The sequence below is a fragment of the Mus musculus genome, chromosome 5 (genome assembly GCF_000001635.26).
Source record: "Mus musculus strain C57BL/6J chromosome 5, GRCm38.p6 C57BL/6J".
NCBI classification, from domain to species: Eukaryota; Metazoa; Chordata; class Mammalia; order Rodentia; family Muridae; genus Mus; species Mus musculus.
The window spans coordinates 102712459-102740036 of NC_000071.6; the positions used below are offsets into that span (position 1 = coordinate 102712459).

The window sequence follows — 27578 nt, forward strand, 5'->3', positions numbered from 1 at the left end:
GGGATTATGATGTCTTCTATCCTTGTTTAGTAAAGGATTCTCTGGTACGAGATCTGGTAACTACAGTATACATTTGTATACAAGAGACTGCAGCACTCATATTAAAATTTGTTTTTAACTTTGCTCTTTGAAATGATTATTTAGAGGGGAAATTGCCCTAAACTTGAAACTATTGAGAGGTACTCCCAGTGTATAGCCAAAGAAACATGCCAGCTCCTAAAGAGTCATCATTGCTCTGAATAAAACCTAAGCAGGGCTCTTCTAAGGTGAGAGGATGTCAGCCACATTTAGCCTCAGCAGCCCAGGGAACACAGACAGCGTAAGTGGCCCTGACATGTTAAGTGTGCATGAAGTGGAGGTGAATCAACGTGGCAGTTTGCAAACATCCTACAGCCAGAGATGCACCCTCAAAAAAAAAAAAAAGGAACAGCTAAAGCAAAGAAAGAGAGATGAGAACACAGGTATAGAGCACACACACAGGAGCATGGTACAGAGAAGGCCGACTGACAAACATCTAAGATTGGGGGAAAACAAGATAGCAATCTGAATGACCCAACAGGCACCCACTGCTCACCATTAGGTAGGAACAAAAAGAATGTGAGTTCAAGCCCTTGAGCTCCAAGCCAGGATGGTGCAACTGCAGAAATACACGCATCTGCATTGTAACTGACCAAGTCAACTGCAGATTCCCGACCCTTATAAAGCCAAAAGAAAAATGTGAGTCAGGAAGACAAGTCAACTAAAGTTAAAATCACTGGTCTACCAGGAGAGAAACTTTATTCTTCCCCTACAGAATCCTGCAGAGTCAATGAATCACACTGAAATAAAACAAGTTACCCTCTCTGTGCTGCAAAGTCAACAAAGGTTTTGGTACTGATTGTTATGTAATCGTTACAAATGTATGCAAGCATGTTACATATGTAACAAATGGCCATTCTTAAACGAAACGGACACTAGATAGGGTAGAGTCTAGGGTATGAAAGAGGAGGGGGGGATGTTCAAGTCAGACTTTTACTACTCCTCTATGGGAAAAATACACTCTCTACCTATTCAGCAGACATAAGTGTACATAAAACATAATGGTCAAGGTGTTCAAATAAGTCACTCTTAAACACCTGATTTCTAAAAATGGATGCAAGAGAGGATGTGACTGGCGTGTGGTGCCTGGTGGCTTCTCCCATATTGCTAACATGAGACTCATCATGTGATCCATCTGTTCTTTCAAATCAGTAATTTCTATTTTCATTTTTAAGATTTTTAATTAATTAATTAACTAATCAATTACTTTTATTACTTTTTTTTTTACAGTCCAGTAGTTGTCCCCCTCCTGGCCCACCCTTCCGCAGTTTCTTATTCCATTCCTCCTCCCTTCTCCCTCCTCCCGCCTGTCTCCCAGATGTTCCCCACATCTGCCGGGCCTCTCCACTCTCTGGGGCCTCAACTCTCTCTCTCTCTCTCTCTCTCTCTCTCTCTCTCTCTCTCTCTCTCTCTCTCTCTCTCTCTCTTCCTGGTTAGGTGCATCCTTGCTCACTGAGGTCAGGCCAGGCAGTCCGCTGCTGTATATGTGTGTCAGGGCCTTGTATCAGCTGGTGTATGCTGCCTGGTTGGTGGCTCAGTGTCTGAGAGATCTCACTGGTTTAGATTAGTTGAGACTGCTGGTCTTCCTACAGGGTCACCTTCCTCTAGCCCTGCACTGATTTTTCTTGGCCACCTAATAATTTGTACAAACAAGTTCAATGGGTCAGAATTTTGTTGAGAGAGATTTTGTTGAAAGAAAACTTGTTGGTTTTTTTGCTGATCTTCAAAGGCCGTAAGTTGAACCATTTTCCAAAATTTGGGGACTAAAGAAGAGAATTCTTTTTAAAAATTTATTTATTATTATAAGTGCACTGTAGCTGACTTCAGACACACCAGAAGAGGGTGTCAGATCTCATTATGGGTGGTTGTGAGCCACCATGTGGTTGCTGGAATTGGAACTCAGGACCTTTAGAAGAGTAGTCAGTGTTTAACCACTGAGCCATCTCACCAGCCCCTAAAGAAGAGAATTTTATTTTCTAAAACCACATTTCTGGGTATGCATATGTGTGTTAAGTGTATATGAACATGGACAGGGATCAGTGGAGATTAAGAAGACAGATGATAGAGAGGTGGGCAGGTCATGCTTTATTGGCAGAGGCTAATCGTTGAGAATCACATTGGTGAGGACAAGAGAGGAAACCGTTTTTACATTATATAGTGATATTCTTTTATATTGCTTCTCTGGTGGAAAGGAACCAAAATAATATTCCTGGCAGCTGAGTGCGCTGACGGACTGCCCGTTGGTGGGCAATTTATTCTGACTGCTCTGAGCCATGCTAGTTCACGGACAAATGTGTCAGAGAACTTACCAAAGATGAAAACCTCACAGAAGCTCCCTTTGTTCTTCTTGCACATTATGTCTTGGAAATGTGGAGTCTATCTTTCATTATGAAAAATTAAAATGCAGGAGGAGAAAACCTTACCCTGCTGGAGAAAATATTTTCTCCTGTGTAGACTCAGCAAAGCATCCTCGATATGTTTGGGGACTTTACATAAACTTAATACTTAAGAATTATTAATCTCAATAAAGTTTGGCATTTTATGTCTGCTGTTTTGTCCCCTAAGAACTTCTAATAGACATATTTTACACTAAAAAGATGAAATGCCTCCCCATTCACTGATGTTTATAATCCTGGGAGCCTCAAAAATCATTCTTACTGTTACCGTCAGAGCTGTTCTGTCAATAACTGGCTGCTCTAATTTCTTTGTGATACAGCAAGTGTGCTCTCAGTCTTCAAGTACAAATGAAGCTTAAGCAAATGTAAAACATATGGGAGACAATTATTTCAGACAATCATCGAATTTCACATCCGAGAGAACCTTCAGAGTAATCTTATTAAATCCCCGAATTTTATGCAAGCAAAACTAAGCCCCAGTGAAGTGCAGTGTTCTACCCAAGGTCATGCTGCTAGCTGCTGACTTAACTAAGGCTAGAAACCTAATTAAATTTGGCCGAGATGCTTTCTGTAGCTGGGAGTGCTTGTTCTCCAGGCTTGCCCACCCTCCCCTTGTCTAGCCTGGCAGGAGAAGCTTGCTGTCGTCCTAAGAATGGAATCGGGAAGGTACCAGAAGACAGTGCTGGCATTTCAATCATTTTGAATTGTTGATTTTGACTCATTGGCAGGTAACTCAGTGGAAACAGTAAGCCTGTACTTGTGTCAGAGAAAATATTCCAAGGAATCCCATCTGCCATCACTGTCTTCGTATCTTATAGCCCAAGTGTTTATACAAATATTTTATGAGGCAGTTGGCACTATATATCTCTGCATTAGGGTTTCTCAGAGGAACCAGTATGAGATGCACAGACACACAGGCCTATTTAAAGACATTCATTTTAAAGACTGGTCTACCCAAGTTTGGAAACTAAGAATCCCCGTGACTCTGCCTGTACAGTGGAAGTTCAGGGAAGATGGTTGCAAAGCCCAGACCTCAAGGCTAAGAAACAGGAAATCAGCCATGTGCTGGTGTGAGTCCAGAGTCTGAGAGCTAGAAGCAGCAGTGTGTGGGAGCAGGAGAAAATGATGTCCTAGAGCAAACAGGGAGGGAGGGCGCAGCTTTCTCTCTGTTTATGTCTTCCCGTGCCCCGTAGCATGGTCGGTGGAGACAAGTGTCTCATCATCAGCTGGCATACGACTAATACTTGCTGAAAGTTCTGTCATGGCACTCCCAGAAATAACCTGTAGTAGCCATCTGGGTCTTGCTTGGTCCAGTCACATTGACAGATAAAGCTATGATATCCGGGACTCTAGTGTGACAAAGAAGCATCATCCTTTTGTAAGGAAGTAAATTATGACACTAAATAATGAATACTTCACATAATTTGGTTGCTGTGGCCTTTGCTGGAGACTTGTGAGCAACTAGTGTGAGAATTCACAGATGTCCACTTTGACTTGCCTTGCTTCTTAAGCCAGTTCGTCTAAATCCTACGACCTCATGATGATGGTGATAATGATTTGGATGGTGGAGGTAGTGATGGTGATGGTGGTGGTAGTGATGATAAGATGATGATAATGGTGATGATGATGAGAAGGATTCAGTGGTAGGAAATGAACTCCAGCCCTCACGTTTGGTGGATTCACACTCTACCACTAAGCCACACCCTAAGTCCATGACCTCATTATTGAAACTGGAATCTGAAGGTCAGCTTTCATGTCTATCTCCTAAATAGAGACTTGCCCATCACAGGCCTGGCTTTTACTTGGATCCCACTATAATCAAAGTGGACCCTCTTCTTACTTCCTCTGAGTGGTGGTTTGGACAGTATGTCCTATAACACGCACAGTGGGCTTAAAACAAACTGGAGAAGGAATATGCCCATTCACCTTTAAGAAACAATTCAGTGTTTTGTCCTGTGCGGCCATATCTGCCTTGTCCTATTTTCAAAGTCTGAGATTTTTTACCTTTGCCTTCCTCGGTTCATTGAAACTGAATTATCCTTCAAACTCCATGAAACTCAAAACAATATCTGACTTGACTGAACTAGGCTGCCCGCCCTGGCCACGTTCACTCCGCTTCAATCCCCTTCCTGCTAGAGTGCGTGGCGAAGGCCTCCGGGCTCAAGAAATAATTAGATTACCAAGTTGGATGCGATGAAGGATTTGTGCTTTGCAGGGCAGATAAACACGGAGTTGCAGCGTAGAAACTGCAACTGCAGTTGTTTGTGCGTTGAGCCTCCATATGGACAAGGTCATGCTGTGGAAACCTGATGAGCTCTGCTTGGGGGACCTTAGGGCTTCAGCAAGTTACATCCCAAATAGTAATGACCAGTCCAAGTTTGGAAACATGTTCAAAAATGATGTCAGAGAGACAGGGAATATAATGTAAAGAATAAGATCTTTTTAAAATTATTTCACCTTTTGAGATATAATTACACCATTTCCCCCTCCCCTAAGCTCCTCTTGTTCTTTTTCAAATTCACAGCCTCTTTTTGCTTAGTTGTTGTTGTTGTTGTTTTTGTGCATATGCATATATATGTATCTATATCTATATGTATATGATATATGTTTTGCATACATATTTATAGTCAGATGAATGTAAGTTCAGAGTCTGTTTTTCCCCTTTTCAAGCTGCTTACCTGTCTTCTTTTCTGTGCATAAAGAAAACATGTGAAAATGTCTCCTATGTAATAAAGATTTATTAAATATTACCTTCATCTCATTTGTTACTAGGTTTATTACTCACTAATGAACCACAGGGACTTTGGAATATGCTTGTTTTCCTAGTACATTTCTACCTGAGGAAAATTCAAAATGTCCTTCCAGACTTTTATCTGTTACTCTGACTCTCCTGCCTAGCTTCGGATTATCTAAATTTCCTAGTTGGGGCAGAGATAACATCCTAGCTTGCCTCTTAAACTTCCACCTCCTGAACTATTTGCCAGTCAGCATTTAAAAATGAAATATCCTCTTATGAAAATCCTTCAGTGGCTTAAAGAGAACTCTACTATCACTGACTCTGGGGGAAGCAGGTGCTGGGGAGACAGGGAGAGGCTGAAGCGCCTGCCTAGCATCCCTGACACCTGGATTTAATCCCAGCCCTGCACATCTGTAATCTCAGCCCTTGGCAGGAAGAGTCACAAGAGTCTATGAGCTATTTTGAGGTTAGCCTGGCCTACATGAGACTCTGTCACATAAATAAATTGTAAAATAAGTAGACAGTAAGATAAAAAACAGTAGCTTTTGTCCATTTTCTCATTATACACTTTATTGCATCCTTTATGTCATATTTCAGTTTTATGGAACTACTTAAAGTGACCGGAGTGTGTCCCACACACTGTCTGAGATGTCAGTCCTCTCCTGCACTCAGAGCACACTTTCATTTCATCCCTCACAGACGCCTTCTCTGGCTACTTCCAATCGTGTTTCATGCCACGTATATGTCCCCATTAACAGCGGTTCTCTCCCTTTCAGTTTACAAACTGTTCCCATCTCTACAGTTTTAGCAGGAACTCTGAGTGAACACCCACTCACACCCAAACATGCATACACACACACTCATAAATACACACATATACACATATGCACGCATACTCACACACACACACATTTGCACACACTCTCTCACACACACACACATACACTAATGCACACATACACTCACACATATATATGTGCACACATACTTTCACACACTCACACATATGTGCATACATGCACACACACACATGGCCATATGCAGACACACACACTCATAGACACACATGCTCACACACATGGACACACCCTCATACACACCCACATGCTCAAACACATACATGTCCACACACATACACACACACACACACACACACACACACACACACACACACACAATGTCCGCATGCACACATACTCAAGCATACACACATGCTCACACACAGGCATGCACAGGGGAGGGACATTTTTTAACTTATGTAACATATAATTATAATATATTATGTATAATTTTTATTACGTATTTTCTTTATTTACATTTCAAATGTTATCCCCTTTCCTTGTTTCCCCTCCGAAAACTCCCTTTCCGATTCCCCCTCCTCCTGCTCACTAACCTACATCCACTTCCACTTCCCTGTCCTGGCATTCCCCTACACTGGGGCATCGAGCACAGGGGACCTTTTACTGGCTCCTTATATTTGAGATCAGTGCATCCCGGTCCAGAAAGGAAGAACTTGCACAATCATCTGAACAGAGAAAAATATGATCAGTTATGAAATATGAAAGAAAAATTGTTAACTCCAAAATCTGTTCAAGTTTTTGTCCAAGGAGATAATCAATAAATTCATTTTGAGTCACTGAACAAATAAATGCCATTTATAAACATATAGTAATACACAGTAAATACACACACTAAAGGACACAATGTTTTTATATAGTAAATGAGGTTACTTTCCTGAGTGGCATCATATGTAAGGGAAGCCATTTCCTCTCCCTGAGGCCGCTGGGAGGAGGCTCAGTGCATGGGGAAAGTAATTTTCCCACAGCAAAGAGTTATCCTCACTCTGCACCGCCACAACACAACCACCTTCCTTACGGGACTAGGTCCAGGTGCTCTGAGCCGGTGACATCATCCCACAATGAACCTGAGACCCAGGACCCAGAGGAGCTGACTCACTACAAGAGGTAATTAGGAAGCCGTGGGACAGGAGACTGGAAAGGAAATGTAATTTACAGCTCACCAGAAAGCTTGAAATCCGTGTGGATCCAAGTTGAGATGGGAGATTAAACGGCCTGTGAGTTCACTGCTCCAGCATCTCCTCCCACATCACTTAGAACACACATGGCTCAAGAGCAAGGACTTTGCTTTTGCCCCTGAAGCGTTGCCAGGCAACAGCAGCATGTTGAAACCACATGAACAGGATAGAACTGTTCCCAGGCTACCTTCTGCTTCAGTATTAGAACCTGCTGTAGAGCTCAGGTGATTCAGGGGGGATGTCTTGAAGCTTGAAGACACCCTAGGAAACACAGTCAATCATCTAGTTAGGTGTATGCTGTGTATCGATAGAGGATATGCTGGCAAGGCTGGGATGTTATCTGGCTTGGCTCAAGTTCAAGAGTTTTGGGATAGCTTGTTTAGAGAGGGCAACTCTCTGGAGCCCTGTGGGACTCTACCTCCATTTCCCATGACTGCTCGTGGCTGAGCTACAGGAGGATGTGTAGTGAGTTGTTCTCGGAAGTGGGTTATCCCTTGCTTCATGCTCTTGGGTGTCTGCTATTGGAAGAGTAGGATCCCGGGATCCCAGGATCCTAGGAAAGTTAATCTCACTAATGAATTAAAGAAACACTTTCCAAATGTCTGTTTTATATTATACTGTTCTCAACCCTGGCAATGTGACTTTTAAAACAGATCTGCTCTCACTTACCTATTCTGATGCAGTTCTAAACTCATTTCTGAAAAGCAATAGTCCTCAAATGAACAAGTGTGTTCAAAAAGCACAAAAGATAATTAGGGTAATTAGGTAATTGGGGGGGGAAGTGATAAAAACAGGAAAAGGAGTTTCCACATAGAAGGAAGATGTTAGCTAGAGCGGCCATTTTTCACTGAGGGGGTCGTATACAAGATGAATCCTGGCCATTGAAAAGGTCTGGGAAACAAGAAGAAGGACTGTTCTAGACACATGGAGCAGAAGGTTGAGAAATTCAGAAAGATGAGCAGGTACTAAATCTCGCAGGAGTCTTTGACACGTGTTACGCTCAGAAGCACCAAAGGAACGAAGTAGAGACATCGGAGACATCCCAGGACTCACTGGGCAGCAGGAGATGAAAGAGTGACAGAAACACTGGAAGGGATGAGGCAGAGGAAGGTGGGATGCCAGGGAGCAGGGAAGGGAACGATAAGAAACCACCGGCAGTTATAGAGGGGCAGTGAGTCCTCCAAGGTGGCAGGATGGATGGTGAGGGGGGTGACAGAGAGAGAAAGCTTAAGTGTGACTCACCAGAGGAGGCTGAGGCTTGAGGTTATGCATCAGCCTAAGGTGTGAGAGGCTCCACGCATGAGATCTCCCCCAAGCCTAGAGTGGTGTGACCTAGGAGCTCTGAGGTCTCCTTTGCCATCAGCTGAGAGCCCCGCAGCACAAAGCATACACTTCCATGTGGCGTTCCTGTAAACCCAATAGCTGAGAGACGAAGAGTGGATGAGTCCACACTGCTCGCTCTGTGCACACAGCCTGACCCAGGGCTCAGCTCTGCAGCAAGAACCTGTCAGAGTCAGCGCCATGTGTCTGGACTTCAAGGAGTAGGAACTCTTCCAGGACAGCCTGGAGTAAGCCCGAGACCTAATTTTTGCACAAAAACGTTTACTAAAATGGTAGGGAGACCTGCGCTATCTCAGATAGTGTAGAATTTACATATAGACCACCCGTGTTCCCTTCCCATGTCATGAGTGAAAAGGTAGGCTTGAAGGCCAATATCGTGTTGCTTGTTCTGGTCACCAAAAACTGGTCCTTGGGCATTGCTTTCACCTACTGGGAGAGCTCCTGGCTCTTGGATTCAGTGTAATCTGTTACTACATAATCGGTGGCTCAGTCTACTCCGGCTCTAAATGGCTTGCTGTGCAAGCCTCTCATCACAGTTACTTCTGTCCCTGTGCAAAACACCTGACTCACTTGGCCTCACTCCACCCAGGTCTTAATGTCACCTCACAGTCTACTTCCCTCACAAAGTTTGACTCCTTTTGCTTCGGCTGCTTCTGTCACACATAAGGTAGCTCTCAACATGACAAGCAAAACTTGGGAAATACAGACAAAAGAAGGACTATCCTCAGTAAACACAATTAGTACATATATATATATATTTGTGTGTGTATGTGGTATATGTGTGTGGTGTGTGTATATGTGTATATGTGTGTGTGGTTGTGTGGTGTGTGTGTGGTGTATGTATATGTGTGTGTGTATGGTGTGTATATGTGTGTGTGTATTATGTGCATGTTGTGGTGCGTGTATATGTGTGTATGTGTATATTATGTGCATGTTGTGGTGTGTGTATATGTGTGTGTGTATCTGTGTGGTGTGTGTATATTGTGTGCATGTATGTGGTGTGTGTATATGTGTGTGTGTGTGTGTGTGTGTGTTGGACTCTCCTTACTTGGCCTGTAAACCAGTGGTAATGTCTTTGGAATTTACCTCTGCATAGCTCTTAATTAGACATAATCAGGAATTAAGAAAGAAGAATGGAATTCTCCCACTGCGTCAAAAAAAATGCAGTGTATTTTTCCAAGATTTCTTTCTCAAGGCTCATGGTTTAAATCTCAATTTCTTAATTTTCAAGGATGGAGAATCTGGAGAATTGCTAACATAGCTATTCACTTCTCACTTTGAAAAATATGTTCCAAAAATTTTAATTGTCACTGAAGCATTACATTTTTCTAGTTATTGTCCATACGGGCATTATTTTCTGTCCAAATCTAATGCAACAACAGATGACTTGAGGGTAAATGGGAGTTATAAAACCCAAAGAGTAACTTCAGAGTTTAGGAATGAGTAATGCCTGAGGCTGTTGGTATATACTTGTAATCCTTAGGCTTGGGAGCTGAGGCAGGTGGTCTGCTCTAAGTGTGAGGCTGATGTGACCTATGTAACAAGTCCCAGCACCCCCCCCCCAAAAAAAGAGAGAGAAAATGTAGCAGTTTAAAGATGGCCCCCGAGTTACCTGAGTGTTTGCTTGTCTCTCTTTTTGTTTGCTGGTTTCTTGAGGTGGTTTCATTATCCTCAAACTCATGATCTTCCTGCCTCTGCTTCCCCAGTGTGGGGTATAGACAAGGACCACCGCAGCCAGATCCAGGCATGTTTAAATTTCAGGATGCCAGATAGAGGTTGCATGCCAGATAGAAGTTGCTGTTGTGTTTCAGAACAAAATCAGATGGAACAATAATGAAGACTAGGCTGATTTCAGAGGGGCCCCTTTTGTAGGTTGGCTCATCTCAAAAAGGTAGGGGGTTGTTGGGCTTTTGTGCAACACAGTGCTACTGTGTAAAAGGAACACATTTGAAGTGCAAAAGTGAATTTAAAAATTGGTATAGAAAATTGATCTCATGTTCCGTACAGACCGTTTGCTTTTCGTTGAAAGTTACTCACTTTTAGAAGAAGCTCTTGTTTGTCAGTGTTACTCCACTCTACATGGAAAGGGTGTTGTGGCTTCATGAATATCCAATAAATATTTGTCAAATAAATTTTGATGGATATAGTACCGAGAGTAGTTTTAAAACTATTGTAAGAATATTACACTTTCAATTTGAGGAAAATAACTTCTTTACGTATTACTAGAAAATGTTGCATGAGATATTCGTAATATAATTATTACATCAATCACCTGTATGTTATTTAACAAAACTGATGGATCTGGGCAAGATGTCACCCACTTATATATCATCCCAGCACTCAAGAGCAGAGGCGAGAGGCTTGCCATGACCTTGGTCCACATGGCAAAACCCTGTGTTATAAAAATAGGATGGGTTGGGGTGTAGCTTAATTGTTGAGTACTGCATGTGCCATATCCTGGAATTGGTCCCCAGAATCACACATACAAAGTCATGGTAACGATTACCACGAATAAGTGTGAGGCTAGAGAGGTGGGCTCAGCTGGCTATGTCCCTGTTATCACACAAGCACAGAGACTCAAGTCTGAGCACCTAGAGCTCTTGTAAAAGTCTGGCCCTTGATCACATATCTGTAGTCCCAGAACTTGAGGGAGAAAAAAAAAAAATCAATCCATGGAGCTCATTGGTCAGGCCGCCTAGCCAACCAGTGAGCTTCAAGCTCATTGGTCAGGTCGCCCAGCCAATCAGTGAGCTTCCAGTTCAGTGAGCTAGAAGGGCTTGAAACAACATGCAAAGATGTGTGTAATCAATAAAGAAAAACACCACACTTCAACTTCTGGCTTCTGAGTTTTGTTCACACAAGTGTACACACGTGTACTACACACACAGATCACAAATTATTAGACAAATGTGCGTGGATGGTGAGAAATGTCTGGACAAACTGCAGGTTGAAGAGTCAGCCTGTTGGGGTGGGACACTAGCTCCATCAGTAAGGCCCTTGCATTGTAAACAGGTCTGTTCTCCATCTCCAGAAGCCACGATTTAAAGGCCTAGCATTGTGCCTTCAGCCTGTAACCCCAGCCCTGGGGAGGCAGAGACGAATTTATCAGTGGCGTTTACTGGTTCATGTAAGAAAGCTCTAAGCCAGATGCTGTCTCAAGACCACGTTGCCCTCTGCCTTCCATACAGACACCATGTACACGTGCATCTGTGCATACATTACAGACAAGCACACACATAGGACCTCTGATGTTTCTAGTTCAGTAGCCATAGAACTGCATCTCTCTTTCTCTGATGTGAGCACAAGTTTTACAGATGAAATCTAGCCCCTCTTCTATGAGGGTCCGTGCCTGGAGTGGGTTCTGTAGAAGATAAAGGTAATAACAGCCATCAAAAGGAAGACTTTCGTGGAAAAAACACAATTCCCTAGGTATACAGAGAGAGCAGAAATTTGGGGGGGGGGGGGGCTTTCAGTATTCAAGGTTTTAAAGCAAAGGGAGATGCTGTCTCTGAGACAGATGGCTCTCACATCTTAATTGTCTTCCTGCTCCTGCCAATGCCATTAAAGGCGTGGTTTATAATGATGCAGAGGAAAACGAGATCATTTCTTCACAGGTGCCCAGAGTGAAGAATCTGCAATCGTTGAACTGGTAGTTTTGAAACCTTTACCGATTAGTGGAGCCACAGACAACGGAGCTGCCTGGCAGCGTTCAATCCAAACTTTCTGCTTTCTCTGGACTTCAGTTTCCTTATTAGCAGACCAAAACTCTGAGCTTCAGGGTCCTGGTGAGCCACAGTTCATTCATGTTCTTTGTGCTCTGCTGTTTTTCCAAATGCTCAAATACTACATTATTTAAGGTATATTTCCTTGCAGAAGTTCTCCCCCCCCCCCCCCCCGCCCGTTCTCTGTCTCTTACTTCAATATATGGGATGGGAGGATACTGACTAAGTCTGAGGGGAAGGAGGAGGAAGAAAATTAGCGGCAGGAAGAGTTTATAGCCCTGTCTATAAGAAAGCTTAAATATAGCTACCAGTGCTTTGAAAGGAACGGTTTATGTCCAAACAATATTTTCCAGACGAGCTCTGTACTTTCTTGCCAACAGAGTTAACTTTAAAGTGAAGGCAGTAGACAGTTAAACGAGTCGACTCTGGGACCAGCTGTGTGTAGAGAAGACCAATTACTTATAAGGTACTGTTTTTCCTCATTGAAATCTTGAGGGTCTGCTTGTTTCGGGTACAAGTGTTCTGTGGGCATTTGATCTTCCTTTTTCCTTCTACTTTATCTCCTTTCTTCGAGGAAATGGCAATCTTGAAAATAGACTGGGTTTTAGCCGTACGTTTTGTGACTGTTGATTGTTGAAGCTGCCAGAATTGTTTTGTTTTCTGGAACCGAATGATCTTTGTCAGTTTATCCGAAAGCATTCTTCAGCCTTGTCCAGCCTGGCCATGTATGATCTTCGACTTTTATTGTATATGTTGTAGAGGTGGCATAATATGCTGACTTCCTTAACTGAGGGGGAGGGACTAACAACTTCAACTATAGAATGCATCCAGAGCCCCTCCCCGAAGAAGAGGAGGAGGTGGCATGTCTGGACAATACTCTTACTTCACTCAGACTGGGATCTTAGAAGATTTAATCTGTAAAACAGACTTTTCTAAATTAGGGATCTACCACTAGTTTGCACCTCTACTTAACTGGTAATTTTAACTCTAACTTCTCTTTACTGCCATTTCTTTTTGCAAATTATAGCAAGTCTGTTAATTCACTTAGAGTAATTCTGCTCCTTTGCTCGAGTGCCCAACTGTAGGAGCTGCGTAAGTTAGGTGTTGGGGTGAAAGGCTCTATTCCTGGCTCTCTGGCAGGGGAAGCCAAAGGACCAGAAGTTCAGGGTCACGCATACGTAGGAAGTCAGTGGAGCTCTGTAACACAAATCAAATCAACTTTATAAAAGTTTAATCTTCTCCACCTTAGGGAGCAGTATCCGCCCGAGCCTCACACAAGCCACTTAGTTTCTGGTTACTGACCCATGCTGGTTCTTCCAGAACAAGTGAAGGAAACCGTCGAGCCTAGACAGGAGGTTGACAGAAAGGGCCATGAGCGCCTCTGTCATTTGAAGTGCTACTGCTATCCCTGAGGCCTGGTCAGTCAACTAGAAATATTTGCTGCTGACTTGGAAACAGGAAATGGAGCCATGGGCTTCTGAGAATTGAAATTTTCACATTGGCCTCTAAAGATGCCATATGGTTTTGAAAGCATCAGCCATTGGTAGATATTTCCCTCTCTGAAATCCTCTGTATATCTTCCTGGAGGGAACTAAAAACAATCTTATGTTTTCCATATCACTCAGCATTAGTATGTAAGACACATGCTAATGAACATGGATGTACACACATGACCACACTTATCAGTAATGCAGTGATGCTTTGTGCAGTGGGAAGCCCTGTGCGGTGATGCTCTGTGCAGTGATGCAGTGTGATGCCCTATTCAGTGTGATGCTTTGTGCAGTGTTATACTCACACTGTGTGTGACGATTTTACTTCTCTTGAAAGTTCACATAATCAGTTCACCTTTTGAATGCCTTTTTAAAATTTTTATTAGTTTTTTCTTTCTATGTTCATTCTTCATCTAGCTTGCATATCTCCATCAGCTCTTTTCAATCTCAATTGTTCTTTCAAAATTATTAGTGATTGGTTAATGCAATCCAAGAGAACAAAACAGAACAAGCAAACTTATAAAAGTATGGATGGACTAAGAGGCAGTACATAGCTGGGTGGTGGTGGCACATGCCTTTAATCCCAGCACTTGGGAGGCAGAGGCAGATGGATTTCTGAGTTGAAGGCCAGAGTGAGTTCCAGGACAGCCAGGGCTATACAGAGAAACCCTGTCTTGAAAAAAAAAAAAAAAAAAAAAAAAAACCAAACAAAAAAAAAAAACAAAAACAAAAACAAAAAAAAAAAAACAAAAAAACAAAAAAACAAAAAACCAGGCAGTCCATTTCTGTTCTGAGGAAAGGGCATAGGCACAGTGACATCTATTTTGGGTGCTTTGGAGATGTTTGGCTCAAGCCCAAGTTCTTAGTTGTGGTTTGTAGTAGAGGTTGCCATGGAGGCTGGTCTGGAATACATAACACATCCCTGAATCTGATACAAAAAGAACGGTTTGGTTTTCTTCCTATAAAGTTCCTGGAGGTATGTGTCAAGAAATCCATAAGTAATTAATCCCCAGGGACCGACCTAACATTAATCAAGCTCAAGTGTGTTACTCAGACTCATTCACAGGCGTGCTGTTCGCATGCCTGTATAGCTGGGAAGGGCATAATGATACTTTGTAGGGAAGACTAAGGACAGAGCACAATGATACTTTGTAGTAATGCCTAAGAACAGAAAGTACTCAGGGTGTGTGCTATTCTGTATGGACACCATAGTTTCAGGGGAAAGTAATAGTTAATATAGGCTAATTGTGTGGATGATGCTTTGGGTTTCTTGAGCGAACTCTAACTTATTTGTAAATTCTATTAACTGAAAAATGTCAAAAAATAATTTTACAAACCAAATGTGTTGAATATATGACAATATGGGTTTTCTGATCTTCAGACATTTTCATGTTAAATTCCAGAACTAAGATGAGTCACTGATTTTTCAATGATATTGAGAATGATAATAGCCACTTTCATTAATCCAGTTTTATACACACACATACACACAAGCACACACACACATCTAACACACACGCACACAACACACACACACACACACACGCACACACACAAAACCAAATAAGCAAGCAAGCAGAGCCATCGGCAGACAAGCTATATAAATGGGAGACAGTTGTTAACTCATGTTCAACTGAGTCCTTGCCCAGTTACTTGGTTATACCTCCTTCAGGACCATGTCAATGGCAAACTCTTACATCCCCACTCCATTCCATTCCTGGGCAAAGCTCCTTGCTTGTAACAGTGACTTTGGATCTGCATGTGTTTGGAACTGTCCAGACACTTTGTAAGCTTTTGCTCTCTCATGGTGTTTGACAATAGAAAGACTTCTCTTGTAAGAAAAGGCTATTCCAGTTGAAACATAGGCTTTCAACATTGGAAATCTTACTCAAAGCTGGACTTCCTATCGTGGGCTCATTTTCATTGAAATTTAATTTTCGCATTCATACCTTTATAGAAAAATGGCCATACAAAATGATACTCATTTGGCAACAAGGACTTCAGTGCCACAAGGTGAAAATCCTAAAAATCCAAAGCAATTGTGAATAAATATGTACCTGGGAGGATTAATTTAGACTGACCAGTTTTTAGACTAGAAAGGAAAGAAGCCACTTTAAATAAACTAAAGCATCTTTGTACTCATAGATAACGTCTTACACAGCCCTTTCCAGCATAAATTTAGGAGGGTTCTCCAGAAATATTAGGATCTGTCTCCCCCAAAACTAGAATTCAGGGAACAATTCATAAGGAGCAGTCATGCTCAATGCTGTGGGTTTCTCAAGACATTAAACAGGGAAGAAATCACTGTTATGTTCTCATTAAAAAAACAAAAACAAAACAAAAAAAAACCTGCATTGAATTACAACCCTTTAGAAAGAATGCTTAAGTTAACTTAAGTACATCCTTGTAGACTGGCCTTGGTGTAATATAAATAAGGACTTTTGGATAATTTAAGAGGTGATGTGGTCAAAGATCATAGTTCATTTTGTGGTTATGCAAGAAACATCTGTTGAACAAATATGCAATTCAAGTCTTTAAAGGTATCAACAAATAAGACAGCCACCAACACTCCTGTGGTTCCCTGTGTATTTCATTATGTGAGATTCACAAGTGATTCACACTAAAATGCCAACACTCCATTACTTTTTGCTATAAACTCATAAAACTGCTATTAGCCAACAGTAATTAGGAATTTTAAACTTTCTGTGAAGAAAAGGCACCACAAAGTCTATAAGAATTTGAAAGCAGAAGTACACGAGGAAGACCTCTATGAGGCCTGGGTTTGGGGGAATTTTGTTTTGTTTTGTTTACTTTGTGGGAAACTTTGTATCATTTTACTTTGTATCATTGCACTTTACAAAGTGAAACTTTGTATCCCTTTGGAGAACCACAAAGTAGGTCAAGGCTGTGTGTTGTTCTGTGCTGTGCTTGTCTGCCTGTCTATAGACAGCAGAACACATTTCCTGTGACTACAATCTATATTGTTTCGTGCTCTGTTGGGAATGAAGTTGAGCTCAGTGTGTTCTTTCCCGCAGGAGTTTTGTTGATTTGGTTATGTTGAAGAAGTAGCTGAAATGAAAAAGTCCTTCAAAAAAAAAAAAAAACCAACATGGGGGAACAAAATCTGTAACCATGTGACTTGCTTAGGTCCTGTGTTTCTGTGCGCTCTCTCCCTCTCCCTCTCCCTCTCCCTCTCCCTCTCCCTCTCCCTCTCCCTCTCCCTCTCTCTCTCTTACCATCTCCATCCAGAAAAGAGGCAAACAATCTGAGGGATACATTTACAGGACAAGGAAAGACAGCACAACTTCCTCCACTCTGAGTAAGAAGTCATCCATGTCCTCTCTTCCCTGAAAATCCCCAGGGGGAGGACGGCTTCTTTCTCTCCTCCAAAGAAGGGGTCAAGAGTCTATGCCAGAAGTCTCTCTTACACAAGGAGCAATAAACATGTAAAGCTATGGGAACTTTGTAAAATAGCTGTCATTCTGTTAATGAATATTTGCTAAGGAATTTCCTGGGCCACTGGTGTTTATGGAACTTTTAAACAAAATGTTTTTGAAGACAGAACTAAGACTCGACTCACAAATTAAAACCCCTCTACTCGCAACAATGCTTTTCCTCGGTGTGCAATTGATGTTCTGGCCTCTGTTGCACTAAAACGCCGAACACTCAACTCAGCCACTCACTCTCTCCTCTGTGCCAGCAAAAATGTCTGTGTTCTGCCTGTGCTTCCTTGCTTCCCTCTTATGCCAGTGTTCAACTTTACCACAAAGGCCAAGATTACCTGAAGAAGGGTGCGGAGGATGGCTGGCTTAGTGACCAGTCTTAACTGGGTTTCGTCTTTGTCCTTACTTTCTGTTTTCTCCATTCACACTGTCCTCTCAGGTCAGGCACCTTGCCATCAATTCTGCCTCTTGATGTGAGAGATTTTGTCTCTGCTTCTATTTGTGCCCAGGGATTCCTTCTGTGCCTCCTCTGCAGCAATCAGTGGTTTTCTTCCTATGTTCTTGATTTGAATTCTGCATCTGTCTTATTTTCTTCCACAGCTTTTCTTCCTCTGAAAATGTCATCTAGTCTCATGGCTTCAGTCCCAAGCCAGCTTAGGTATCTGCTCAACAAATCTGTCCTAAGCTTTATATGAGTTTTCATGAAGGGTGACATGATTGGGTGTGTGCCTTCCTGGTATCTGGATGCCCAGCTCTGCAGAAAACTAGATGTCACCCACACTGCACAGCCTTGGATAGTTTCCTCACTAACATAGGCTCTGAAGTCCCAGAATTCAGCTGCCTCACTCTCCATAGCTTCCCTCACTAAAACTGCCCCTCACTGTGTGTGTCTCTTTCTCACTAGAGATCAGACACAAATCTCCCTAGGCTGTTTTATTTTCACACATGGTTCCCCTGTAGCCTATGACTAGCTCACTCTGTGGGACAAGAGCTTCACACTTAGAGATCTGCCTGCCTCTGCCTTCCAAGCTTTGGTATTCAGGGAGTGAACATCCACGTGCAGGTTATCACGGGTTAAAAACTCTGTTCTTGACATATTTCTCTCTCTATTCTCATGGCCACCATGTTGCCGAACATTTAATTATCTTATCCCTTGGTAGGCTTTTGCCTCATCACTGCTATTTCTCTAAGGTCTTCTACACCACTCACCATCTATCTAGCTGTGTGGCAACTTAAAACCAAAGATAGAAAACAGATGATTGATGGATGGATGGATAGATAGATAGATCACCAAAGGCTTCAATACCCTTTCAATAGATGAGCAAGAACAGTGTCTGCTGAGTTGAATCTCAGGGTTAGAGCTCTTGATAGAGCATTTCTACGTGTCAGCATTTTGAGATCCTAGTCCTTATAAGGCTCAGCATCATCACCTAGAAGTAGGAGTATCCGTGGATGGGAAGGTCACTGTATGTCCAGCCTCTCTCTGTGCCTGCTCCAGTGCTCTGTGCATCTCCCATTCACGTAGACATTCACAATTAAGAAGATTCATTTTGGGCTGGAGAGATGGCTCATCAGGTAAGAGCACTGACTGCTCTTCCAAAAGTCCTGAGTTCAATTCCCAGCAACCACATGGTGGCTCATAACCATCTGTAATGAGATCTGATGCCCTCTTCTGGTGTGTCTGAAGACATCTACAGTGTACTCATATAAATAAAATAAATCTTTAAAAAAATAAGATTCATTTTGAGAGAAAGGGATCTCATGCCGTCGTGTGTAAGCAAAAGAGCATCGTCTGGAGAGATGGCTTCTCTGTTAAGAGCACTAGCTGCTCTTCTGGAGGACCCAAGACTCTACATGGTTGCTCACAACCATCTGTTACTCCACTTCTGGGGTATTTGGCACCCTCTTCTAACTTCTGTGGATATGAGACACACATAGGGTTCGTGGACACTCATGCAGACAAACACTCATCCATGAAAAACAATGAAAGATAAAATCTCTAAAGAAGAAAAGAGTAACAGTAAAAGTCAAGTTATCCCTCATTTTAACAATCATAAAATACAAGCAAAGACTTCTTAGTTCGGTACTTGCACATGGCTTTCTTTTTTTATTATTCATGACTCCGTCTAAGAATCATAAAACAAGCGAGGAGAGTCGCTGATTAACCTATCTATCGGGTATGACATCATCTAGTTTGCAAACTATCTCCTAACACTATTTTGAATTTAAGAATCATACATTGCTGCTAAGCCTGATGACCGTCCATGGAATGAAAGGACAGCACTGACATCCTCAAGATGTCCTTTTGCCCTTTCATTTGTGCATACGTTGTCTTATAGGAAACACACACACACACACACACACACACACACACACACACACACACAGAGTGGAACAACCATTTAAAAAGAACTCCATAGAGCTCCATAATCAGATTTAAATTGACAATAAAAGTCACTGTAAGAGCTTGAGATGTTTATTATATGCTATGTCCTAGAGTCAATTAAGTTTTTCTGAATTGATGCATGCCTTTCACTTTAGGTAGATAGAATGGCCATTTGTGCTTGCACTCTGTCTGGGTTTCCTGAGGCTGGTGTTAATGTCTTTCTTAGTGTCTCCTCTTAGAGAGCACTACAGTTCTTTCAGAGGAATTGGGCTCTTCCAGAACTCCAGAATTCTGTTTCTTATTTTACTTTACTAATCAATTTGTAAATGACTTATCATATCAAGCTGGATATTTATGGTAGGGAAGCTGGGTAAGGGTCCTAAAGGCATAGTAACTAAGCCTTCACTTATTTCAATTGATCAAAACTATCCACACTAGTATTAGTGAGCTCTCGATGGTCACATAACAAGATTGAAGTGGTTTTCTGCTCTAAGAGCCTTGCATTCATACCAGAAAGTAGTCCTGAACTTGCAACAGAGGAAAAAAAAAAGAGTGCTTTCTTTCCTTTCCCATCCATCTTCCAGTGCCAGGAGGAGGAGGTAGAATCTAGTGTACATACAGAGCTGTGGTTGGTGCTGAAAACCTTTCAAGCATGTGTCTGCTTTATTTTAAACCTAGGTGGGCTCTGAAATGGGAATTAGTGGTGTGTGTAACAAAATAATGAAGTATTTATGATTTGCCACAAAGTACACCTCCTAATGTACCAAAGTAGTACAAATCATGCCAGATATTTGCTTTATTCACATTTATTAATTCTAGTTAGTAATACCAGTGTTATGGAAATTCCATTTCCCTGTCTTCGCGTGTGAGTTACCATGTGTCGGTGGGTTTGATTTTGTCTCTTTGATTTTGTTTGTTTTATGTTTAGTTTTGCTTTTCCAGAGTGCACCTTTCCTAGATCTTGTCTGCCTAGCAACCATTCTATCTTCTGACACTCTCTCCCCAACCCTGCCTGCCCATTCTCTCCCCTGTTGCTCCACTGAGACCTTCATTTTCAGAATGGCTCATTGGCTGGTCTATTGTCCTTGCTCAGCTGGACTCAAGAGGACAGCAGCTCTGTCTTATGCCTTCCACGACCCGTGGTTAGGATGATACCTAAAAATTAAATCTCAAAAATTGAGATCCAACACTGGTTCGGTGTGGCTGTTAGAGACAGATGTGTATCCTGTCTGACATGCATCTATGCAGAATAAGTAGCAGCACATGTTTCTTACCAATTCATAATTCTTACAAAAGTAGCAATGATTTAAGTGTCTCATTAAATGTCATCTGGCACCTTACTAGCTGTCATGGTTTCTGTTGTCCCCTTACATGATAGTAGATTTGTCGCCCAAACTCTTGACATACTAATTTATGGATTAGCCCATTCCATTGGCTTTGCCCACATCTCATTCTTTTTATGTAACTGTCTTCCAGTAAAAATGATAATTCAGAAAAGAATTTTGGATATTTTTGTAAGTAACAACTTGGAGTTTGGGATATTTTTGTTTTCCATACTCTCTCAAAAGGCCAGTCTAGAAGGTCTTAATATTTAAAGTTTAACTTATTACAACAAGAAGACAGAAATTTTTTACTATAACCCAAGAGCACATGAGTTGTCTGATATGGGAGACAGGGAAAAATCAAAGATGAGATCAAAAGACACCAAGTGCTGTGAGAGATTGGAACGCTAAGTAAAGCCCCCATCTTCCTTCTTCCTGCCTGTTGAGTTAAGGGTAGACAAAACTGGAAACCCAGACCTAAGTGGTTTGCTCTAACACTGAGGAACCTGTGAACCACTTTCTGTATAGGATGCATGGAGGATGCAAACCTCAAATCATGTTTTAATTCTTTTACTGTGTATAATTGTCAGAAATGGACGCCTCAGTAGACATGTCCAGAGCACTCTCCCAGGTTACCCCTTACCCTGTGTGCAGCCCTGAGGGGAAGGGGAACAGAAGTCAGAACTAATCTAGCAGGGATCTAGTCATCAGGACCAAAAAGACCAGATCTGGGGTCTGTGGGATGAATTCCAGAGATGCCCATGTGTTCCAAGGATGAAGACCACGACATCCTTCCCTTCCCAGGATGTAGAAGGAACACTGCACATTCCTGATACCAGGTGACGCTCGGTTAAAAGAAATTCCTACACTGGGTTTCTGCTTATGGTAGAGAAAAGAATAAGAATGCTATATTTCATGCACTTGGTCTTGTAGAGCCAACATCCATTCTTCAGAGTGTCAATATTTTAACTTAAACACATTACTTTTTGCTGCCTGTATTACTATAGAAAATTGGAGTGTCAAAATAATAGCTTACAGTTTTCTCTGAAGTGCACAGTGTATGTTTTCTTTGGCACTAGAGAGACTTCAAGGCTTAAAAGACCTAATGTAAAATTCTGTATGATAAGGTCGCAGGCGTGGAAGTGAGATGCAGGAATGAAAGGACCAACCCCACAGGAGAATCTTCATCTTAGACAACCAATAAGAGAGTCAGGGTTTGGTTTCCATTTCCTAGAAAGTCTGATTTCCCAGGACATCAATGCCTTACTGGTGTTATCTTAAGGAACACCCGCACAAAAAACTGAAATGTCAGCAGGTTATTCTAAAGGATTGTTGCTTGGGTAAAAGTCCATTATAACACAAGTCTACCCTGGAACTCAACAGCAGTCAAAGAAAATGGTGGACTAAGTAAGTCTAGCCCCATGAAACCAGTCAACAGATGGTGGAGTTAGGAATAGGACTGTTGGGTGTTGTGGCACATGCCTTTTAATCCCAGCACTTGGGAGGCAGAAGCAGGCGGATCTCTGAGTTCAAGGCCAGCCTGGTCTACAGAGTGAGTTCCAGGACAGCCAAGGCTACACAGAGAAAACCTGTCTCAGAAAAAAAAAGGGGGGGGGGGTAGGACTGTTGTTGTTATGAGGGTGGTTTATCTGTTTGTTTATTTTAATCCACTTAAACGTGAGACCAGAGCTAATCAACAACTGGGCAATGGAAGCTAGACAAGAAATAAATCTGCAAAAATTCAACTTAATGGTAGAAGCTAATGATAACCCCATAGCACCTGGGTTAAAGCCGAATTCATTGTGAAGCCAAATGGGAAAGCCATTTGTTACCAGAGTACCCTATTCTGTCTTTGTGGTGTCTGTGGCAGGCCACCAGAGTCCTTAGGCTGGGCTAAGTGCTAGCTATTCTGGTACATTCTCGTGAGGGCTAGTTCAGCCTCTGACAATCCATGCTAAGGTACATAAGAATTCCCTTGAGAATGCCAGTTCTAGTTCCAATACATTTTGTCCTCCAAACCATATTGATGTGTGACCCACCTGAATACCTAAGTAAGAATGCTGGTTTGCTCAGCCCCTGTATATTTGGCTTGTTTTCTGAAGTCCTGGTTTTTCATATCCTTTTCCACTGCCCTCCATAAATCTCTGTGTTTTAGGTTCTATTTTTAAGCAGATATGAAAGCAACCCAGGCGACTTAAAATAAAGAGTCCCCTACCTTTTCTTAGAGTGTCTGGTCCAGCTAATCACGAGGGGGCTCTGGAATGTGCACCCTTTGCAAAGGCTTCGAGTAATGCAGGTGGCAGAAAGACAGCATTAGAGGAACCCCACTGTAAGTCAACCGAATGCCTTGGGAAGTGTGATAATTCAATGGCCACCTTATCCCTCTTTGGGACCTCTGGTTCTTTATGAGATAGTGCAAATCACTATCATGCCATATATCCCGACTTGTGTAGGGAGCATTAAAAAGGCTCCTGTAAGTATATCCTGGGTCAAAACATTGAGCCTTTTAGGATATGAGGCAGAATTGCAGATCATTTATGCTACGGTCCTCTCTAGTTTTAGTGTATCTACAGTTTTAAAGGCAATTTACTTTTATTGTGTTTCAGACCTGGCCAGCGATATGAAAATGGTTTCAATTTGTACCCACAAAGCAAAATTTTATCGTGCTGCTCTTCCCAAAGCGAAATATCTCTCCAGTTTATGAGAGAACTGTCCTTCCAGCAGCCAGCATAAAGACAGCTGCAGGGTGCAGCTAAAGTTAAAAGCAGTGTTGGCTGTTTGCAGGATCTTTTAGGACTGGAAGCTGGACAGCAAGCAGCCATCACATATGGGAAAGATTTACGTTGCCTAAGCGGGCTCCAGTTTGATGTCGTGTCAATGGTATTCTCAGGCACTCCAGTTTCCCAGATTTTCCATGGCCACAGTATACACTCTTGTCTCTACTGAGAAATATGTGAGTCTGGGGAATAGGGAATGAGTACTCTTCCAGGCGCTCCCGTCAGGGACTTTTGTTTGCAGCCAAGTCCAGTGTGACTGGTTCACATATGATTTTGCTCTTTCTCAACCAGGATGGAAGAGATGAGAACATTGAATAACTAAAGCAAAGATTTAACTGTGAACCAGGAAGCATTCCTGTCACTAAAGACTGTGAGAAACCAGTACTGGGTTTATGCGGTACACTGAGAATCCAGTGCTGGAAATGTCCTGCTGTGGGATTAGATTTTGTGTCTATAGAGAGGAGTCATGGGAAGGAGGCCCCGTGACATACTTAACATACGTGAGGCCAGTTGTCTCAAGTGAGCAGGGTTAGAACTGGAAGTCTATGCTCTGGGTCCCTTGGGGTTTTCTCAGGATGGTCATATCTTCAGTGTTAGATATTGTTAAAATACTTCTAGGGCTCTAAAAAACATATATAAAGCCAAAGTCTCTTCTAAGGCATCTATTAGGCATGGGTATAAAATACTGGCATCTGGGACTAGAGGGGTGGCTCAGCCATAAGAGTACTTGTGGCTTTTGGAGAGAATCCTGTTTTCAGTTCCCAGCACCCATACCAGGAAGCTCACAGCCATCTCCATTTCCATGAAATCCAGAGCCCTCTTCAGGCCTCCATGAATACTACACTCCTGTGCACAAATCTATGCATAGGCACACTTTTACACACATAATAACAAATAAGTCTTTTTAAAAAGGAAAGCAAATGTTGGTATCTCATAAATAATTAGGATGTAGGACATGATCCCAGATAAGAAACTATGTGCATTTAATAGTGTGGTAACTGTGCTTCCAACACACATTTCCAGGCTTCACCTCTCTGGACACAGAAGATGGCTAACTTCCCTCTTCTTTGAAGTAACTTGTTTTAGTGAAGAGAAAGAAGTGTTGCAAGCAGCTTGTAGATAGGCAGGAGTATGGCTGCCCCTGTTCAGGTTACTGCATATCCTTCCCTGTGCTCTTTGCGGTAGAGACGCATAGTGTGGTCCTCAAGTGCCTTTGATGGAAGAAGACCCTTGATAAGCTGCGCAGGATAACTGATGTTTCAGAAACAAACTGTTTCATAGAATTGTTCCTCAGCACAGGATGCTTGAGTTCTCCTTGGCTAGCACAGAAGTCAACACTGAAGCAGGCAAATGGGAAACTCTTCAACACGGTACAGAAAATTGGTTACGATATTTATTCTTGGTCCTCCACTTGACTGGAATGAAAACTGCCTGTTGACAGACTAGCACAGCACTGGTTTAGGTGTCTCTGTGGATGAGCATCTAGGGAGGGTTAACTAAATGGGCTAAGCTCATTCTAAATGAGGAGGTCTGCCTCTATCTCATAGGCTGGATTTGAAGCAGGAAAAGAGGAAAATAGTGAGTGCGTTCTCTGTGTTTTTTATTTGCTATTGCATGAGCTGTGCCACCATGCTCTTCCCTCTGGGCTGGACCGACCCTTCTGAAGCCACAAGCCCAAATCAGTCCCTCCTCTGTAGCTCACCCCTGGTGTGTGGACACAGAGATGTGGAAGCTTGGCTAACGAGTATAAAGGAGGAGATTGTCAACAACGTACAGTGTTGAGCACAGATTGCTCAGTGGAGCTCAGGAAACAACCTAACGGAAAGGATGGCATGTGTGAGCTCCTGTGGGGCTGGGCTGGAGTTACAAGGAGCTGTAAAGGATACTGAAGAATACGTGTTCATTTATGTATGAACACGTATTCTTCGGAGGGTAAGAGCAATGGCTGCTCTTCCAGAGGACCCAGGTTCAATTCCCAGTACCCACATGGAGGCTTAGAGCCATGGTGGTACAGGGACATACATTAAAACAAACATCCAAATACATAAAATATAAATGAATATAAATACATACATACATACATACATACAATGTAAAAGAATAGAAACTTAACACAAAACTCCCAATAGCAACATTGGAAATGAGAACAGGGATAGATGAGACAGAGCCTCTGCTGCACCTAATAGTAATTCAAACGTCATTTTCACTCATCTTCAAATCAACTTAAAATAAAAATGCAAACATGAGGAGATTTAGCATCACATTCTGTTGAGAATAAATGTTCTGGCAATTCCAAAAACCACTTTCTCTAAAACATAGTTATGAGGCTCAGGAGAACTCAGAGTCTGGTCCTGAGGAAACACCCTCAGATCGGTGACATGGAAGGGAACTAGAGGCCCGCAGTGTCCCTTGTGTAGAGCCGAGCCACTCCAGAGCTCTGTACCTGCCGAGTGCCTTACAGAAGCCCAGGATCTTCAACTTGTTTCTTATCCAGTCCTGAAGTCTGTAACATCTTCTGGCTCAGAGTTTATCGCAATATCTTTTAAAACTCTCATGCTTTATCCCAAATTCTAAATGTCTCATTCTCTTTTTACGAAGCCCACCTTAACCAACCCTTCAAAACTGCTTCCCTGAGCCCCCGTCCATGTCCCCCTCTTTCCCTCTCCTTGTCTTTTCTGGCTGCCTCAGCTCTCTCTGCTCGCTAATGTGTTCTGTAAATCAAACCCAGGAAAGGGGTGGGCCAAGTCTGAATTACTTTAAAATGAAAAGAGCCAAGTGTCAAAGACTATAATGTCCTAAAGGTGGCCAAGAAGACAAACTATATCTCCATGGATATTTTCTCTGGGATGTCTTAAGTCAGGGATCTCCCCATGGCTTCTCTTTCAATGCCTTATCTCAACTTCTGTCAATATAAGCTGCCCTTAAACATTTCACTGCTAACTGGAACATACTAACTGTAGCAGAGTAGGAATGTGGTGTTGTCTTTAAATACATCTGTGCATCATGCAATGACCAAATTGGGGAATTGACTATAAAAGTAATTTCAAGTATTTAATTATTTGTGATAAGAACATTGGGATTATTCTCTTCAGTTACTTTAGAAAGCAAAAGTTGTTGACTAAAATCACCCTGCCATTCAGTAACAACCTCTTTACAAAACACAGTGTAATGACTTCCCCCATGAATGCATCTTGAATCAACCCATTGGCCATTTAATCTGTGCAGCTCCTCTGAGCCACACAACTTTTCTAGTCAGGTTTTGAGGCCATTTTTTAGGCATCATTCCCCAGTGCTGTTCATCCAGGGACACTTCTCTCCCAGTAAACTGGCAAGGTCTAGCTTTATTTTCATGGGAAAGTCTTTATCCCAAAGAGCTCCTTGAGCTGTCTGTAAACTCTGAGATGCTCTGGCTGATCTACTGCAATACAAGTGGAAGCTCCCTCTGCCTCCACTGTCGCGCATCAGCAGATTGTGAGCATCAGCTAATATTTGAAGTGGGTTGGGTTTTTTTTTTAATTATTTAATTAGGCTCAGAAACATCACTGTGTGCAAGGAACCTGTTGTTTTTGGTATTGAAGATATTCTTAGTGAAGTAGAGGCCTATTTTCCCTGGTATCATAAATTAAAGACAGTTACATAAACAGGGTTGATGGATATGAAAGGAGCAGAGATAGGTGCCAGTTATACAAAACCAGTCATTTAAAAAAAAATGAGTGAATTGTTATTGTTAGCACCAGGTCAGACAAGTCCCAGTATCCGCCACTCACTCCCTTCTTGTGGGAACATGAAACAGAACGGGGCTTCCTTGGATGTATTTACCTAAACAGTAACTTGAAGTCCTGTACTCGGCT

At 42.2% G+C, this 27578-nt stretch overlaps 1 protein-coding gene across 6 annotated transcripts in view; it reads left to right on the top strand.

Moving 5' to 3' along the window:
* Arhgap24 (Rho GTPase activating protein 24) overlaps positions 1-27578 on the top strand; it is a 697838-nt gene that overhangs the window by 505261 nt on the left and 164999 nt on the right. Inside the window, exon 1 of one of the 6 annotated variants that reach the window (XM_006534891.4) lies at positions 12524-12775. The exons of the other annotated variants lie outside the window; for them this stretch is intronic. The gene's annotated coding sequence lies outside the window, so the exon portion shown is untranslated. Of the gene's footprint in view, positions 1-12523; positions 12776-27578 lie in introns of those variants that run through there. 6 annotated transcript variants of the gene reach the window in all.